Source organism: Argiope bruennichi, chromosome 4 (genome assembly GCF_947563725.1).
Source record: "Argiope bruennichi chromosome 4, qqArgBrue1.1, whole genome shotgun sequence".
Taxonomy (NCBI): domain Eukaryota; kingdom Metazoa; phylum Arthropoda; class Arachnida; order Araneae; family Araneidae; genus Argiope; species Argiope bruennichi.
Window position 1 is genome coordinate 65,647,185 of NC_079154.1, and position 18,679 is coordinate 65,665,863.

The following is an 18,679-nucleotide window of genomic DNA, read 5'->3' on the forward strand; positions in this document are numbered from 1 at the left end:
ACTTCAACATTTATTAAAATATATTCACTTCTTCAAGCGATTATTTTAATGTAATAAGTGCAGTTCTCACAAAGTAAATTTTAAATGAAAAACTTTTGAAAAAGAAGAAAAATTATTGCGAATGTAATAGTTATTAATATTATCTTCTTAAAAGCTATGACAGAAATAAAGAATCCATTTGCTTCAAATAATAATTTTATTTAATAATAGTTTTATAGAAAAGGACAAAGACATATTAATGAAACTTTTCCTCTGTCTTAAAATATGAAATCGAAATATTTTTACTTAAAAAATTACATTTTATGTTGCTAAATTTTTCTGGTTATTCTAAATTCATTATATTGAAGCAGTATCATTAATCATTTTTTTCAATTAAATGTTTTATCAAATATAATAAACGAAGTTCTAAAAAAAGAATTTTTAAATTCAAGAAATACCAAATTAAAAATTCTTCTAGGAGAGTAATGATACGTGCTATATTAATTTCTTTTATGTGGCCAATAAATAAAATGAAATATGAAATTATATAAATTATTTGCGATAAAGTAAAATATATATTAAATTATTAATTTGTTTATATATATTCTTTGCTATATTTCTAAGCTGTAAGGTTTATATTTACATATGAAAAAATGATAAAAAAAAGTTGTATATAGAAATATTTTAAGAAATGATATTTCGCTCTAGATTATATTTTTTTGCATAATTGTTTTCAAATAAATTAATATGAAATGAGGAATTAAATATAATTTATGAAATATTAAAAGAGGCCCTATTCAGCTCTCAGAATAAAACCTATTTCATTTCCAGTTTTTTAAAAAAAGGCGACAATTATTAGAAAAATTTTTCAAAACAGAAAAACAGAAGGAATAAAAAAAGAAAATATACTCGTGTCATTTCAAGTTTTCAGAAATAAGTATTTACCCATGAGAGGTTTTTCCAGTAAAAGAAGAAGACCTAAGATGGAAAAAGAAACTCCGTAGAAAATACGATTCTAATGTACTAGTGGTATTATTTTTTATATTTTCTTTTTCCATTGTTTCTTCTTTTTAAGAAATTATGGAGAATTACGAAGTTTCATAGTGTTGAAATGGAACTGTCAATAAATTCTAGTTGTGCTGTTAAATATTATTTAAGCGAAAATTCTTTAAACTGAAAAGAATGTTCTTTTTGCGAAATGCTTTGCATTTGTCTTTTTTTCTATATTATCGTCTTATAATGAAATAAAAAACATTTTTTTTCTCTGAAATTGTACATAAAGTATATTTATCAACGAGATGAATCTAAAATTTTGTGTTCAAAATGTTGTCCATTCCTCCATTTGTAACCTTGTAAAAGTATTATTATTCAAAATGTTTTGAAGAAATATATATTTCAGCAGTGGTATGTTGTTTTTTCGTCAAAAATAAAATATTCTGAAAAGTGGGAATCGAATTGTTTTTCCGAAGAATTGACTTAATAATACTCGTCTTAATATTCAATCAATAAATGACGAATTTGTTCCATGAAAAGTTACTTCAAATTATATTACAAATTACAAAATCGAATTATAAAATAATTCGTATCTTTCAAAACATTTGTATAATTAAAGAATATTTTATAACTTCGAAGATGTCGCACAATAGAATATTTTTAGTAAAAGAGTTGCTGCGTGCGCTTGAATTCTTTTACAGAAAAATTTACTTAATATTACGCTTCTAGATATTTAATCTATACATGAAAAATTTTTCATGCACAATTTGTTTCAAATTATATCACAATTTAAAATCGTCCTGAAAATTTCGACTTATTTTATGATTCTGTTTTGTATAATTAATGAATCATTTCATTGCGATGATATTGAATTGTTTGGAGTAATATTTAAAATATAATCTTATACTTAAAGAATGTAAAATGAAGGTGCAATGTTTCTTCCTTGATTTTTATTAACACTTTCAAATCATTACTCCTTTTTAAAACTTAAAGCTTCTAGGTTGATAGAATGCTAATGAAGATAGTTTCATTAAAACTTTTGAAACTGAAAGAGCTCTTTTGTAGCGGGTCACAGGACATTAATTAAATGAATAAAAGAGAAATTCCTTAAGAACGTCTTTTCAAAAGAAACTATTTATAGCTTATACATAAGATCTTAACTTACCCGTAATCTTCAAAAGGTTCTTCATAATAAGGCAGAGCAAAATCAATAGTGAATAATTTTTCTTCATAAAGTTTATAAACAAAGCAAATTTCCTTTTTTTCAGTCTTATTTATTATTCTTCATTGAATAGGAAAACTATGACTATCAATTATAAGAAGAGGCACAAGCATATAATCAAAGAAAATAGAGGATAGTGAAAATCTGATAAGCAACTCGGGAAGATTAATTGATGCAATCCTGTATATTGAATACTGTCTCACTTTCCTTTCCACATCGGTGTTTCTGCACTCTAGCTCCTGAAAAAGCTCCAGTGCGCTAGCACTATGCCATTGTATATCATTTGAATCCACTCATGCTGATTGGTTACTTGTTGCAACAGGAATTATTATTGCCTAATCGGCTATATATAAATATATGTCTTCTATTTTTAAGGCAAATAAAGTTTATACTTACTTATTATGATTGGTGAAGTGTAATGTTTATTGATTTATATCTTAAAAAACATTTCATTCAATCTCGATGTATGGTTTCTGATTATTTGTTGACTGTTGATATTTCAGACTGAAGTATAATACTATCCGAACTTTCCATAAAATTCAGTTTAAAATTCATAAATGTGAGAATGAATGTTAATACTATAATGATTAAAATTGGTAATATAGAATATTGCTTAGATAAATTTAGAAAGGAAATAATAATAGGAATGAATTAAACTAACGCAATTTCTATTCAAATATTTTATTTGACAGTTAGAGGACGAGATAAATTCTCTTGATTTTTCAAAACATTGTAATATCAGTATAAGTAGTTAAGATAAAGTATATTGATTTATTCGTGTGCCTTTTCATGCTATGCAATTGTGTTTTAGGTAAAATAGAGTTCAAATTATCGATAGGAATCCCCTACTCACTGTGACAACTGGGTATCTATTTAACTCTAGTGCGACGAGCCATTTGCACAGATCTTTAGTTTGTGAAATACTACGTAAATGTATTTTTTATATACATAGTGCCTTATGTTGATACCTAGATTGACTGCTATTTTGATATGAAAGTGTTTGACATTTGATGTACTACTGAAAGAGCTGTGACTTGCTCATTTAACCCTCTGACTGCGTAATTTTTTAAAATCACTATTTGGATGCGCTGTTTGCAAATAAGTTCAGACATTTTTTAAACAAAGTTAGCTGATACTATATGTTACGCAATAATAATATGATATAATAAAAATCTGTAATCGTAAAAATAAACACTCTAAACTGCGAACAACGCAGGATGCAACAGGAAATGGGCTGATTGCCAATCCGCGGAAATCACAGGATAAGCAGCTGGAGGGTTAAATTTTTTATTTTTACATTGATACGACTTGGAGCAGCAGCTGCATAATAAATGTTTTTGTACTTATATGTTTATTTAATATTTTTGTACTTAATGTTTTTTTAATGTTTAGACTTGAGCTTGTGAAAGAGTATGTAAATGTGTTCGTTACACTAGAGTAAAATAGATACCCAGTTGTCACAGTGAGCAGGGGAATCCTATCAATGCCTCTCCTCTCATGCTCACAGTGAAAACTGGAATCATTTTTATAAACAAATGCAATATGCATAGTGTAAATTTTATAGTCAACACAAGAATGAATATATATCACAATACACTTTACATTTGACTCACACATAAAAAAATAAGTATATTTAACAAATTTCCTCAATTTATCTTTGGTCAGAGGTTTAATAAGAATATCTGGAAAATTATTTTTACTATTGGTAAATTTTTATTCAAATATTTTATCTTAAACAAGATTTCTTAAAAAATTATCCCTATGTTAATATGTATCATCCTATGGGTTTCTATAGAAAAAATAATGGCAGCTTGATTTTCACAATGCAGTACATTGACACTTGTTTTATCTTTTAATAACTTTAATTTTTTTACGTTTTTTAACCTACGTACAATTCACATGAGTTCTTTTGAAGCTTCATTTAATGTTTTGTTTTTACTTTGATATGATTTGGAGCGATCTGCTGCATAATAAATTTTTTGTTTAAAGATTCGCCTATCTTTGCTTCAAACATCCACTAAATTCACAGCAACCTCTGCTTTTACTCATTAGTTATGAGCGCATAGTCCATTTTTTTATGTTGATGGAAATAAATGTTAATAGTTTCATTTGATATTCGTATTATATTGCAAATATTTTTGTCGCAACAACTGTCTTTTGTGCTTCGTGTTGCTGGTTTTATTTGTTTTAATTGTAAAATAATAAAACGTGTCCAAGTCGTTGGTAAATAAAAAGATTTTCGTCTTAAAGATCATAGATCTCTGTTTAATATTTTATAAAATGTAGAATCTGTTTAATTTTAAACAAGTATATAGCAATTATACCCACTGAAGAGGAGGGGACAAATACCTTGAATTTTGATGGAAGGAAAGATAAAGATAAATCTATAAGAGAAATTTATATTCTAGTAAGAAATATACTCAAAGGCAATTCAATATATGAAGTGTTTTAGCTGGGATATAGCAATGCATGATGTACTAAAGTTTAAACATGACAAACAATAAAGAAATTAAACACTGTATTTCATACATTTGTGATTAAACTGACCTTACTCAGAGTCGCATGTAACTTAATTCAAGAACAGATATAACAGCACATTTCGTAGAGAGAGACAAGCGGCAGCGCATCGAATTTGATTTTATTATTGATGTAAGCATAAATGACAATGAATAAACTGATTAATATCAGAGAAGAATGCGGTGAAACATCACGTTTCTTTCAACGTATTCACTTCATATTGTCACGTAGGTACTTTAGTATGGGACTCAATGACACACACAAGAAAGAGCTAAACCAATTTATTAACTCTGAACTCAGAACACAGTGACTGACAGATCTTCTGCCTTTATACTAAATAGCAGGGAAAGTTCCAGAATACTTTTCTGGAGACAGTAAGAAAAGTTCAGAACACTTATCTGGTAAACTAAATAAATGTCCAGAATCTTCTGGAACATGAAATAAAGGAAAACATAAAATCAAGGAATTAAATATTTACACAGACTGTGGAGCGCATTATCTCTAGCGGGATTCGAACTTACGATCTGTTGATTAAGAGACCTGTACTATGACCATTCGGCCATTGAGAGTCGACTGACTTTTTTCAATGCGGCAATATCTACTAAGGACATCTATTATTTTTTATATTAAAAGTGCTCATCTAAACCACTCTCTGGATTTTCTGTTCAGAATTCTCTACAGCCAAATGCAACATATCGCAAGAAATGTTCGTCACAGTCAGTGATAAATAAATAGTCATTTCCGAGATATTGGATATTATATCAAAATTCAAATGGTAAATTTCCAAGGAAGAAACAAAAAGTGCGACTAAGATTCATCCTTCTTTGAGTAATGTTACAACAGCTGTTGCACTGAACTATTACAGTGAGAGAGAGTTCAACAAAAATAGTTTGGAACAATAGATAATCCGATCGTGGTACTCCTAAGTGCGAGTGAATCATATTCTCAGGTAGCCCAACGTGATCCCCAATATTGCTGGATATCATATTATATCCCTCAATATTCAACATTATTATACAATATTGCATATATTATTTATTATCATACAACAATATATGTGTGCTACTAGGGTTACAGTCCTTTTGGAGTAACATTCTAAAAAAAAGAAGAATGACCCAATTACGTTAAGTTAAGCAAATAAAAAGCATAGTGATAGCAATGGTGAATCTTCTTAAACTCCAAATTATTATATTTGTATTTTCAAAATCGGCAATTGCTCCATCCAATTCAGTCCATCCAAGCATCGTCCACTTCTAAACTGGTAATATCAGAGCGAGTGTCAGTTGATCATAATAATTGTGTTGAAGTTACGGCATTTGGTTATGGCATCGTATTATTCTTCGCTGCTCTTTCCTTGCATCTATCATTTAGTAACATTGTCCTAAGCATTCCTTGAACTGCTGTTGTTTACGTTGAAGCCTTGTGCGTTAACGATTGCATTCGAAACATCTATTATTGTCTGTAGGACGAAATCTGTTTCTTTCGTCCTATATTTGAGTCATGTCATGCCTTTCATCATAGTTAGTGATACAGCACTTTCATGTTCGTTGTTGCACCTTCGAAACTCATGAATACTGGGCACTGGATTCGAGTGATGAAGATACTCTGCAGATTAACTTCAAAATAATCTTCAGAGAAGAATTTATTAAGTAATTAGAGCAATAATAATACAAGATCTAAATTCTCTCAATGGGTTCTTAGAATGTCTTTGAAAGTTTTCCACATATTTAAAGATAGATAGATTGTTGCTGTTATTTTTTACGGATTCCGAATTCTTTCTTGAGCTTTATGTTAAGTATCTATTGCATAGACTATGATATATTTTTTCATATTTATATTTTTAAATTCACAGATTTTTTAAAATATCCTTATTACCACGCCCTTTTTAGCTCGTTTACCAATTTGGCTCTATTTTAAAAATTATGTCGAGCTGTTGAGGACTTTGAATCTTTTTAATTAAAGACCTCCAGCATTATGAAAATATGAAATTACATTTTTTTAAAAAAGTCTTGTTGCTGGATCTTAACATTCTTTACATAGAAAAGAAATTTTTTCGTGTGTCCCGTAAGACAAATATAAAGAAAACACATTTGAAGGTGCTCTTTTAGGTTATATTTTACATTGTTTTCTCCCAAAACAGTTTTTACAGAAGATACATAAAAAAAATGAAAGGGGGAAAAAAAGTCTTCTTTTTAAAGAAATTTTACAAAGGCACTAGAAGGACATAAATTTATTTTTGAACAGAAAGTCCTAAGGAGGAGAATGTTTAATAATTGATTAGCAAAAAAAATGTATTAAGAGTTATTAAAGGAGGCTATTATTAAATAAATATTGTAACGGCAGGGTAAGAAGAGAAAGTGGAGGATATTAAAATAGGAATTATAACATAATTTAATTTTTGTAAATATCTGTAAAAGAGATACGAATGCATACGATCTATAATAATAATATGTCATTGTAGTAAAATATCATATAATATAATTATATAATGTTCCATTTTATTTTCAAGTTAATGTCTTCAGAAATGAAAATAATATCCTAGTAGCTTAGCTAAAATTAGTTTTAAAACATTTCCTGGTATTAAAGAAAGTAGAAAAAGACAGTTACATTAATATATATATATATATATATATATATATATATATATATATATATATATATATATATATATATATATATATATATATATATATATATATATATATATATATATATATATATATATATATAAACGAAATAAAATAATTAAAAAAAACAATGAAATAAAATATTAAAACGGATAATACATATATCTATATAATTTTTAACTGTGATTTATGTTATAGACTATCAACAGTGAAATCATTTATAAACATATAAATGTACTTAATTGAAAACATTTATTTAGAGCGATTTTTGTTGCAAAAGCATAAAATCTCTAAAATCTTTCTATAAAAATGAGTAAGATTAATTTTCTATCTTATAGCAATAGAAGAATTACTGTAAGACCTGATCCCAAAATTCTAAACCATGGCCTGAATGCCACGAGTGAGACTGAGTTGAAGCTCCCTTTTAGACCTAACATGTCACAGCAGAAGAAGGAGAATTAAATTTGCATATGGATAAACGCAAGTAGGATTTTGAAGCAGGATCATCGTTGGTCAGAATCTCTTAAAAAAACTAAATTTAGATTTGAATTCTAAGTTATTTTCACTAAGAATTATTATGAATCGACAAATGTAACCGTAAATATATAAATTTCATTTCGATTCTGAAGATATTATGATTGTTTCGTGCTATGTTTGAATGGATTTCTGGCAAACATGTAGAAAACTCAAAGGATTATCAAATAAAGGCAAGTAAGCGTACTTCAAATGCAAAATGAAACAAAACAAAATCGCCTGAAGCTAAAGAGAGGGAATTCACGGTTCAATAAATACTCAGACTTCGTCCATATAACAGCCTAATTAGTGATGAGAGGATTTTGTTTTATAATCAACGAGTGTCTCGATTGCATTGTTTGAGGTAAAGATGATAATTAATTAATTTTTATCAGTATAAGTGATCGTATATTCTTATGATAAACAACAAAAAAATGTGATTTTTTTATCATTAAGATATGATTTAGTAAAAATAAAGTTCACTCCTTTTTAAGTTTTCGTATTCATTGTAAACAATGGCGTTATCGTTAAAAATTTTAATTCACTGATTTTGAAATATTTCGACATTTTAAAGCTGGAATTATAATTTGTGAATTATGTCACTGATCTTAAAAAGAATCTCATGCGAGTGCCATTCTAGTGTGTATACTGGATTCATTACCAGAAACTAAGCTACACGAAATAACAAGATAAAATAAAATTGAATAAAAAAAACTGTTGCATCAACAAAAGTTTTATCTTCATGATGCAATCGATATTTTATTTGTTTATTACAAGCTAAAGACTAAAGTAAAAAATAACCCTCAAAAGCACTATCCACGCTTCAATAAACATTTTTTTGAAATTATTAAAGGTTTCAGCTGTTTAAAAAACAACACAGGAAACTTGACATGAATTTCCATAATTCATTCGCTGAAACTATTAGATATTTCCTTTTCTTTCCTTGTTGTTATTTCTCTTGGAATTTGCAGCCCCCAAGAATTTTCGGTTTCAACAACATTCATTCAATCCAATATTTAAAGTCATGCTGTTTGCAAACTAGAAGCACATTTAAAATTGAGCTTTATTTTCTATCTGGATTTCCGTTTCATTCAATATGCTTGTATTTCCCCATGCATTCTCTTTCTGTTATATATTTGATTGCCATTTGTGATTAGGTTTCTAGTAATCCTGAAATCATACTAACTACCAAATATCATCATCACGACCATCATGATTACCATGGATAACGTCATCTTCATCAGGGACATCACCACCGTCAGAAACGCTCACTAGTAGCAAGACATCATCACCACCATCTTAATCATCACGGTTATCACCATCACGGACCTGATCAACATCATCATCATGGCTATCAGCATTGATGGTTGGTTATTATGAAAACTGTCTTATTTTATTATAGGTATTAATTTTTCAAGATAAATCTGTTTTAATAATTATTAGTATGTTAGTAAATATGTTGTATAGTATTAGTAAATATGTATGTATGTACTATATTAGTATTAGTAAATACGTTGTATCTTTGTGGTTCAAGGAAAATAAATCATTTAACTGTTCGAATTCCTTCCACAAATCTTATAACCAATATAACGAAAAGTTTTCATTTTCTTATGTGATGAAATATTTTCAGTTTGAAAGGATAGCAAAAAAAGAAATAAAAAAATATTGATATGAAGATCGAAAATTGTGAATTTGTCATTTAAAGAATTTTTTTTGAAATGACACATTTTTAGTAACATACAAAAATGTTGTAGGAAACATAGACACAGAAAATCTCCCCTCTTTATCAAAATGATTTATTTCTGAACAATTTTAATTATGCTCAGTATCTCTCAAATTTGTACAGTGTTATATAAACCTACAATAAGAACATTAAATATTTTAAGACAGTTCTTTAAGAAAATAGCTTAAAACAGCAGAATGACGTATTTCTAGTCATTGCTTATATTATTCGACTTTCAATATATGTTATATACGAAAAATAATTCAAGAACTTAAAAGGTTGTGAATATTTTACTTCCATAGAATAAAAAGTCCTTGTATATATATACGAAATAATAATAATACGTGAATTTGAAAATAAAAAAAAGTTACTCACCCAGAAAAAGTTGCTAAAATTCCTTACAAAAGTTACATTTAAAATCAGCTAATAAAGAATCGGTAATTAAGAACTATATTTAGCAAAAATATAAACTTTTTCAAAAGTGTCTCAAGACAGTAAAATTTGAAATAATGTGGATTAAATACTGAAAACAAAGCAAGAAAAGAGAGAATTCTTTGATAAGTTTCTTTACTTTCCCCTAAAACTTAAAAAAATCGTGCCTTAATAACAGTTCTAAGACTTTTTAATTTTAATCAGAAATAACTTAACTTTTTTTTCATAAATATTAAAAATATTGTGGTCTTGGAGCAGAATTTGAAGAAATGTCGTCTCATTTCCACGAGTCAATAGTAATTATCTGTCGAAAATTACTATTGATTTATCAGGCAGTTTCGGATGGAATTATTCTAACCTAAATAAATTAAAATTTCTTTGTTGTCTTTCATTTAAAAGAAATTATTTCACTTTATTTCAATTGAGCGATGAGTAATTTATTTAACCCTTTTCAAACAAAGACGTGCCTGATTCGTGCATCGAATGCTTAAATATTTGGCATTTAAATTTATAATTAAATCAAAGCAGTATTTAATTTAAAAGACAAATATCAGTTTCTTGCATTTAAGTAGTTTGACACTACTTTACGTCCTTATATAGGTTGAAGCGATCTAAAATATATAACTGTCTCAAAATAGAGTATTCTGTTTGGTTGATTAAATGAATTTTTCATCAAGAGTTCAATTTTCATCAATGTATAATTGGACAAAATGGATGACAATTTTAGCATGTTAATAACCTGCGTATATATTTAAGTCCAAAAATAATATGTATGTGTGTTTAGATTAATTATAATTGTGTACTTAACACCTAATCCCGTAAATACAGAAAAGACAATTCTAACTTTATTCTTCTTGCTGACTAAGAGCATTTAGACTCCTTTTACAAGAGAAAATTAATATTAATTCTATAAACAAAAATCATAATCGTGTAGAAAATTAATTAATTAAAAAATAATGGAAATGTTAACATTTTCTCTCAATAACTTCGGAGCATATTATTGCATTAAACAAAATTTACTTTAATTTAAAATGAACTTTACTTTACTTTACTTAAATAAAATTATTTATAAAATACTTTTAATATAAAATATAAAAAATATATTTTAATATAAAATATAAATTATATATATATATAATTATTAATATAAAAATTTTTTAATATAATTTTTTTTCTTTACTTAAAATAAACTTCACTTTAAAATGAATATTACTTTAATTTAAGTCACTTTAAAAATCAAAATATTTACTTTTCACTGATTTTAATTTCATTTCCACATAATTTTTTTTAAATTTAAATAATTTTTTAAAAATATTTTTAAGCATATTTTGCAACAACACATTATATTATTACTACTTTTATACATTGTATAGAAGCATTGCGGTTGCACTAAGCACTTTTTGGAGTTTATGCTATTGATATTATAGAATTAAGAGCAAATATTAAAAATGAAATAAAGACAACTATGTTTCGGCTTAGAAGTATGAATCTGCTTTCAATATATTGCATCAGAATGTATTCATTATGACATAGCTTTTTTCAAATTAAATCTGAAGGAGAAAATTAATTTGAATTCGAAGCTAATGACGCACTTTGATATTGCAGCCACGAAATTTCTTCTTAATTTCTTTTCATTAAAATTCGTCTAAACGCTGTATATTTTAAATTTTTTTAAAAAGAGATGAAAGTGCTTTTTGAAATCAATTACCGTAATTTATTTATTTTGATTAAAATGTGCAAGTGTTGTCCCATCATTTGAAAATGACAAAATAGTCATTTAAAAATGAACGTTTCACTTCTTTCAAATATCCCTTCAAATACGAAGCAATTTATTTTAAGTGCGAAGGATCATAATTTTGTTTCAAAATGTCAGTTGAGATAAAACGTCAAACATTGAAGAGATAAAAGCTTTTAGATGGTAATATCTTCACTAGTAATTAAATGAACTGCAAAAGAATACTTTCTCCTTTAAATTCCTGTTATATTCCTTTTTAGCAATTTTCAAAAACTAGAAATGTTTTCTGAACTTTACAATCACAATTAACAAATTTATAATTGTCTCTACACTTTTGTGTTTTTAATTTAATTAATAAATCATGAGAAATGAAATATTGTCATCCAAACTTGAATATTTGATTTTGTATTAAATAAATGTCACTTACAACCAGTCAGTTTTAATTATTGATTTTAAACAGAGGTAAATTACAGGAATTGTTATTCACTCGATTTATTTATATATTTCTACAATTTGACACTTTTGTGTTTAGATTCGTCTTCAAGTGAAGAACAATATGTACTTTAGAAAATACACTTCGAAAAGACTTATTGGTTCCAAAGTGTGATGCAGATCTATAATATTGATGAGAAAACTGTAAGCCAAATATCCTGAAACCAGAACGCTTCCTTTTTTGATTTTTTTGATATACTCACCTGTATATAGATGGTTAGATAGATCAATTTCTCTTGATGGATTTCGAGTAAAATTTTATCATTTCTAGCATTTTTGTGTTAAGTCCAAATATAAAATTTTATTTATTTTTCATGTATCACTTGTGTATTATTTCATTTACAGGCAGACATACAAATATAAAAATCATTAAATAAAACTGAAGAAGATATAAAATGGGCGGACAATCTAATCTAACCAAATTTAGAGGTTGGAAATTTTTTTATAATTATATCACTGTCTCTTCGTCTAAGATAAAATAAAAATGAATAACATCAAAGTTTTTTTAAAAAGTTTGGTGGAGGGAGTAATGTACCAATCGAGCAATATCAATGAACCAGCTTATAGAACTAAATGCAGATTTTACAGGCTTGACAACTAAATATTATAGAAAAACAAAACTGTTATTTTTCAGATATGGACGTGGGCTTCAGAATTATGTTATAATATTTAGAATCTAAAATACAATAGTTCCGCTTCCAAATAATACAAAGCTTGTTATTAACTACACTATAAAATTTAACATGGCTATGAATTTAAGTCTCAAAGCAATTGCAAATTCTCTAACCAGAAGCCGAATTGTTACCAAGAGACATGGAAAGTAATTCAATAGAAAATACATTGCTGAAGATGATAATTGGCGATTTATACGCCTATTCACTTTAGCAATTTCGTTTTGGTAGAATATATATCCCTTGTGTAATCATTTATCGAAATTTTGGTGCCGTGAGGCTATTTATGTGATGAATATTATCGATAATATTAATTATATATAAAATTAAATTGGGAATTAACTAGAACATTTATAGTTAATTATAAATTTATATTAGTCAAATTTCCTGAAAACTTTACAGAAAATATTTTAAAACTGCATCTTTATAATAAATAATTTCATTACAAGCAGTCCGTTGAACAGCGTATAGGCCAATTGATAGATGCATCTAATAAACTTGTATTAGTATGATATTCAAGATAAGACATATTTAAAAATCCGTCACGAACATATTTAAGAAGCACAAAAAATCATCATATCGTCACTTTTATATAAAAATGTCATATGTCTATATTATAATATTTTTGAATGATCGCTGTTTATATACATATAAAAGAACAAACTTCTTACGTCAAGTCTTTGAAGGATTTGTTGCCAAATTTGAAACATAATCTATATTCTAGATATGAAATCTGCGTACCACAATTTATCCATCTAGCGCTTTTCATTTTGTAATTATATACGTAGCCGAACTAATAGATTTTCTTTAGATAGATTTCATTCAAAATTTAATAGAAATCTGCAAATCTGGAGAAGATACCGTATGCTTAATTTCATCCACGTAGCTCAAAGCATTTTGGAGTCCTCGTATTTAAAGTCAGACAAACAGATGGAAAAACAGACAGACAGAATTTCAAAAATGTGGTTTTTAGAATCAGGAAGATTTGAAATGTGGAGAATCGACAAAATCTCGAGTTTGATGATTTTGGCGATTAGAGTATTTTCTCCCATTATGCTTCGTATTTGTCAAAATACTAAAGGGTCTGAAGTGTGTGACAAAATAACTGAAAACTACTTGTGAAACTTACTTGAATTTTTTTTTTCTTTTTGTAAATAGTAAAACAATTCACCCATTCATAAAATGATTACATAATTACAATTTTAATATGTTGATGTGTGCCGAATAAATACTGTAATATATGAAATCATGTTGCAAAAATTTTTTTTTAAAAACACCTTATATAATCGTTAAACTATCCAACAAAGAGTTACCAAGTAATTATTTCTTGAGTAATTTGTCTTTAACTAGAAACCTGTTTACAAATTTTTAATTAGAATTTTAACTGAAAGTTTTTCGAAGTTTTAATGCTTTGTCTTCTTTAACTTGAACGCTCATTAATTATTGCATAAAAACATTTTTACTGCATTTCACACTCCAAAAAATTAGATTTTTTGTGAAATAAATTTTATTTTTAGAACAGTCTTAATAGATTAAAAAAATATTTGTAAGGAAATTTTACATTATCTTGTATTTCCTTATTCTGTTAATAATCTCGCGCATTGCGGTGATATTAAATACATTTTTCTTTTTGCAGGCAATTTATTTGTTTATTTAAAGTAAAGGACGTAATTTAAGTATTAAAGTAAAGTAATGTACAGATATTGACTCTATTTTCATAGTACAGGAGCTAAAAACACACAAGGAACAAAACTCACAAAAAAATAAAATATACAGATAAAAGAAGCAGCAGTAATCGACGCTATATAAATAAGAGTAAATTTTTAAAAAGAAAATAAAGATAAATAATTAAACTCGTTAAGAAAAGTTAAACAAAAACATCAATATAAAAACTGGAGAAAAATTAAACTGAAATCTACGATCGCAAATTTCATCATATGAGAACATTATTATTTTAAGTAATTATTTGTCTTAATTAATTTAAGTCATTAACTAGTTTAAACCGGTTTGAAACAATCACAAGACTTCTCTACAATCTAAAAAGATATATGCGATTAAAAGATGGTGATGAAAACAGCCATTTATGCTTTATTCAATGCCTACGCAATTTCGAACTTCAAAACCCCCTAACCAAAACAACATCATGTTCTCACATGATAAAAAGCCTGCCTAAAATGTTATCATACTACGATTTTCCGATTAGAGGTTCGAATTTTTAAAATTGTAATTATTAATTATATTTTAAAGACATCATTCGAAAAATATGTCAGTAAACCATTTATTTTAATAAATATTTCATGAATTGTATAGTTTTATTAAATTTCTGGATTTTTTACGTATCGTAAACGAATAGATTCTGCTTTGGAAAATGTATTGTACTTTTCGTTATTTTTATGCGAATTAACATATTTCTTCATATGTCTTTTATAATCCAATAAGAAGTAATTTTATTACACAGATTTTATATGATACAAATACTCGTGTACAATATATTCCATCCAAGAGTTTACTGAATTCAAAGAAAATAATGTAATTTCTTATCTTCTTCTCTATTTTTGAAAAACAGCTGTTAAATTAATCAAATTTATTCGGAAAATGTCAATGATGATGAATTATTCTAATTTAACAAAGCAAGATATCAAATAAATTAATCAAAATTACAAACCTAATAAAAATGTTTAAAAACTTAATTTAACTAGTAATATATGAAATAAAATTATGTTAATAAAGAAAATATGTAGAAAAAAATAAATAATTACTTTAATCAGTAAACAAATTGCTTTTACTGTTGCAAAAAAATTACATAACATTCAATAGATAGGAAATATGAAGTGGTGTAGATCACGTTATGTTTAGAAAATGATAATGCATTCTTGAAGAATTGCTTAGGCGTACATTTAATATCGAACTGGCGAATTATTAAAAGTGAACAAAAATCAAAATAGAAATATTTTTCACTGATGAATTAAGATGATGAATTACGATGACTTCGATGGTAGCATTGAATTTTCCCCTGATAAAAAGAGATTGCTAATATATTTCATGAATATAATTCTAATCTTATAATAGATCATATGTATAAGTTCGTTTTTGTACTTAATTTTTTTTTCAATTTTCTATTCGGACAATGTATGCAATTGCTAAAAATGAATTATTTAGAAAGATTATTGCTTAGATATTAGTCAATAAGGAAGCGATCTGAGCAGTAATAAAGTGAAAAAAAGGTTATGACTATTTTGACGAGAATTTTTACCTGATACACTTCTATTCCTTCAACTTGCCGCATAGCACAGGATTCCTCTGGGTCAGAGAGAAAAAGAATGGTCTTTATTTCTGGATAATAGCTTTCAAAATAATGAATGATTCACTTTGATTAAAAAAATGAAACACTTAAGAAAAGAAACATAGACCATGACACAAAAACCCAGATATTGTTTTCGTACAGAACATAGTAGAAAATGCTTTCTTTCTTGATTTTTTTCATTTTAAATTTGAAACTAAGTACTTCTTAACACGATTTTCGAAATCTTTTATTCTCTTTACTATATAAAGCCAAGAAATTTCGTATTCAAAACTAAGCTTTGATTTTATATTTGGATATACATTTCACTGTAGAAAGGCGTTGAAAATCATGAATTCTTTTTCCATCATCAGCATGTTTTTCTGTCTCGTTGTGATCTGCGATTACGTTTGTGGAAAACCTGAAGAAGCGTTAGAAGCAAAGCATCATCACCATGATCACCACGATCATCATCATCATGGTCATCATGATCATCACCATCATGACCACCATCATCACGGACATCACCATCACCACAAGCGTTCGGTAGAAGCAAAACATCACCATGATCATCATGGACACCATCATGATCACCATGACCATCATGATAATCACCATGATCATCATCATGGTCACCACCATTAAAGGTTTCCCTATATCAGTTACATTTGTTCATTTGGATTTACATGCATTGATGCATATTGACAATTGTTATTTGAAGATCCCTCTCTTGTAGTTAAATTGCCATTGGATGAAATTAAAATATTTTTAGTGCATGAATCAGTTTTTCTGTGTTGCTCATGGTTTTAATTAACATTGAAATGTAATTTTTATGTTAATAATGAGGCAAAATTTTGTCAAGGTTTTAAAAATAAAATTAACTTATAGTATACTTATTAGTCTGATTAGTAAAAGAAAACGATATAATAACTTTTAAGTTTCTCTTATAGCTGTGGAGAAAACTTTAATTTAAAAAGCTATTTTCAGCATTTTATCGTAAAGTAATCTCGAGTATATTAAAGGTTAATTACTGTTATCTCTTTCATCATGTATTCATCTAAGAATAATTAAAGAAAATTCTAAAAAATTATGAAGAAATGAAAAGTTTTTGAGATTTAAACTGTTAAAAGTAGGAAATTAAATGCAGATATTATCTTTTATTCAACTTCAAAGAGGAAATTTATAGAAGGAAATCTGTTAAAATTTTTAATAAGAAATAATAATCTATCTAAAAGAATTATAAACCATTTCAAATTTTAAAGCAGATAATATTAAAAAATATTATAACATTGAGGATCATACATATTATATCCTAGAACAATAATGGAAGATTTTAACGTACTATTTATTAATTCATGTTCATTGAGAAATCGGAAAAACTATTGCTTTTAAAATTAAATTTAATTTTTTTGAAAAAAAATTACAACACACACTCCTGGATTGAAATATGGATATAAATATGATTAATTATTTTAGCAATATTAGTAACAGGAATAAAAACGCCATTTTAAATGAAATTGTTGAAATCAAACAAGCAAAATGAATTTTCATAATTATTTCTCCCAAAATTCATCCTTTCATAATTTTATTTCTCAATTATAAGAGCTGATATTAAATCAATTTTAGACCAATAAATTTAGCACTAAAAAAATTGGATAACAGAAAATGTTTTCTGTTATTTTTTTTTTTTCAATATCTTTCAGATTTTAAAATAATCTTTTATTCTCCTAAATTTGAAGTGACTGAGTTCTAATTTACAAAGAGTCCTAAAATTTCACATTCAGAGCTCAATATTTTATTTTTAACAAGAAGAACCAAAATTAGGGTGAAAGTTTTTGGAAAGAAAAGTGGAGAAACAAAAAGAAATGCTATCTATCTCATATTATTTCACGTATTAAGATTTTTGTATATTCCGAATTGATTTCATCCCCTGATGAGCAATGCTTTGTTTCGCAATTTCAAATTCTGTTTCCAATATTTAACACTTACTTATTGTTTATGTACCTAGTACTTCGCAATTATTTCTCAAAACAGAGGTAAAAATAAAAGGGTCGAAATCCAAATTCAGATTTTAAAAAGTTTCTATAATCAATATTTTTTCTTTCTTGACTAAATTTCAGGTTGAGATTTGTAAGTGAACTTTTTACTATGTTGAGCTATACTTTTGATACAATTTTTAAAACACATGTACTCAAGTACCAATTATATGAAACTTAAAATCACTGAGAAGAAATAAAGCATAGCGATGTGAGAAATTTGATTTTATAATAAGTCGTAAACACAAGGCTATAGATAAATGAAGTTTGAAGTAAGTGTATTATAAATTTTTATAAAAACTGAAAATGACAAGATTTAGAAAGTTAATTTCGCAAATCATAATCCATTGCCAAACAAAGTTGGAGCTCTCTGCAAGGGCGTGTAAAAGAGACATTGAACAATTGCGAATATTAACACATATACAAAAGCCATTTTAGCTATGTTTATATATTTGTACA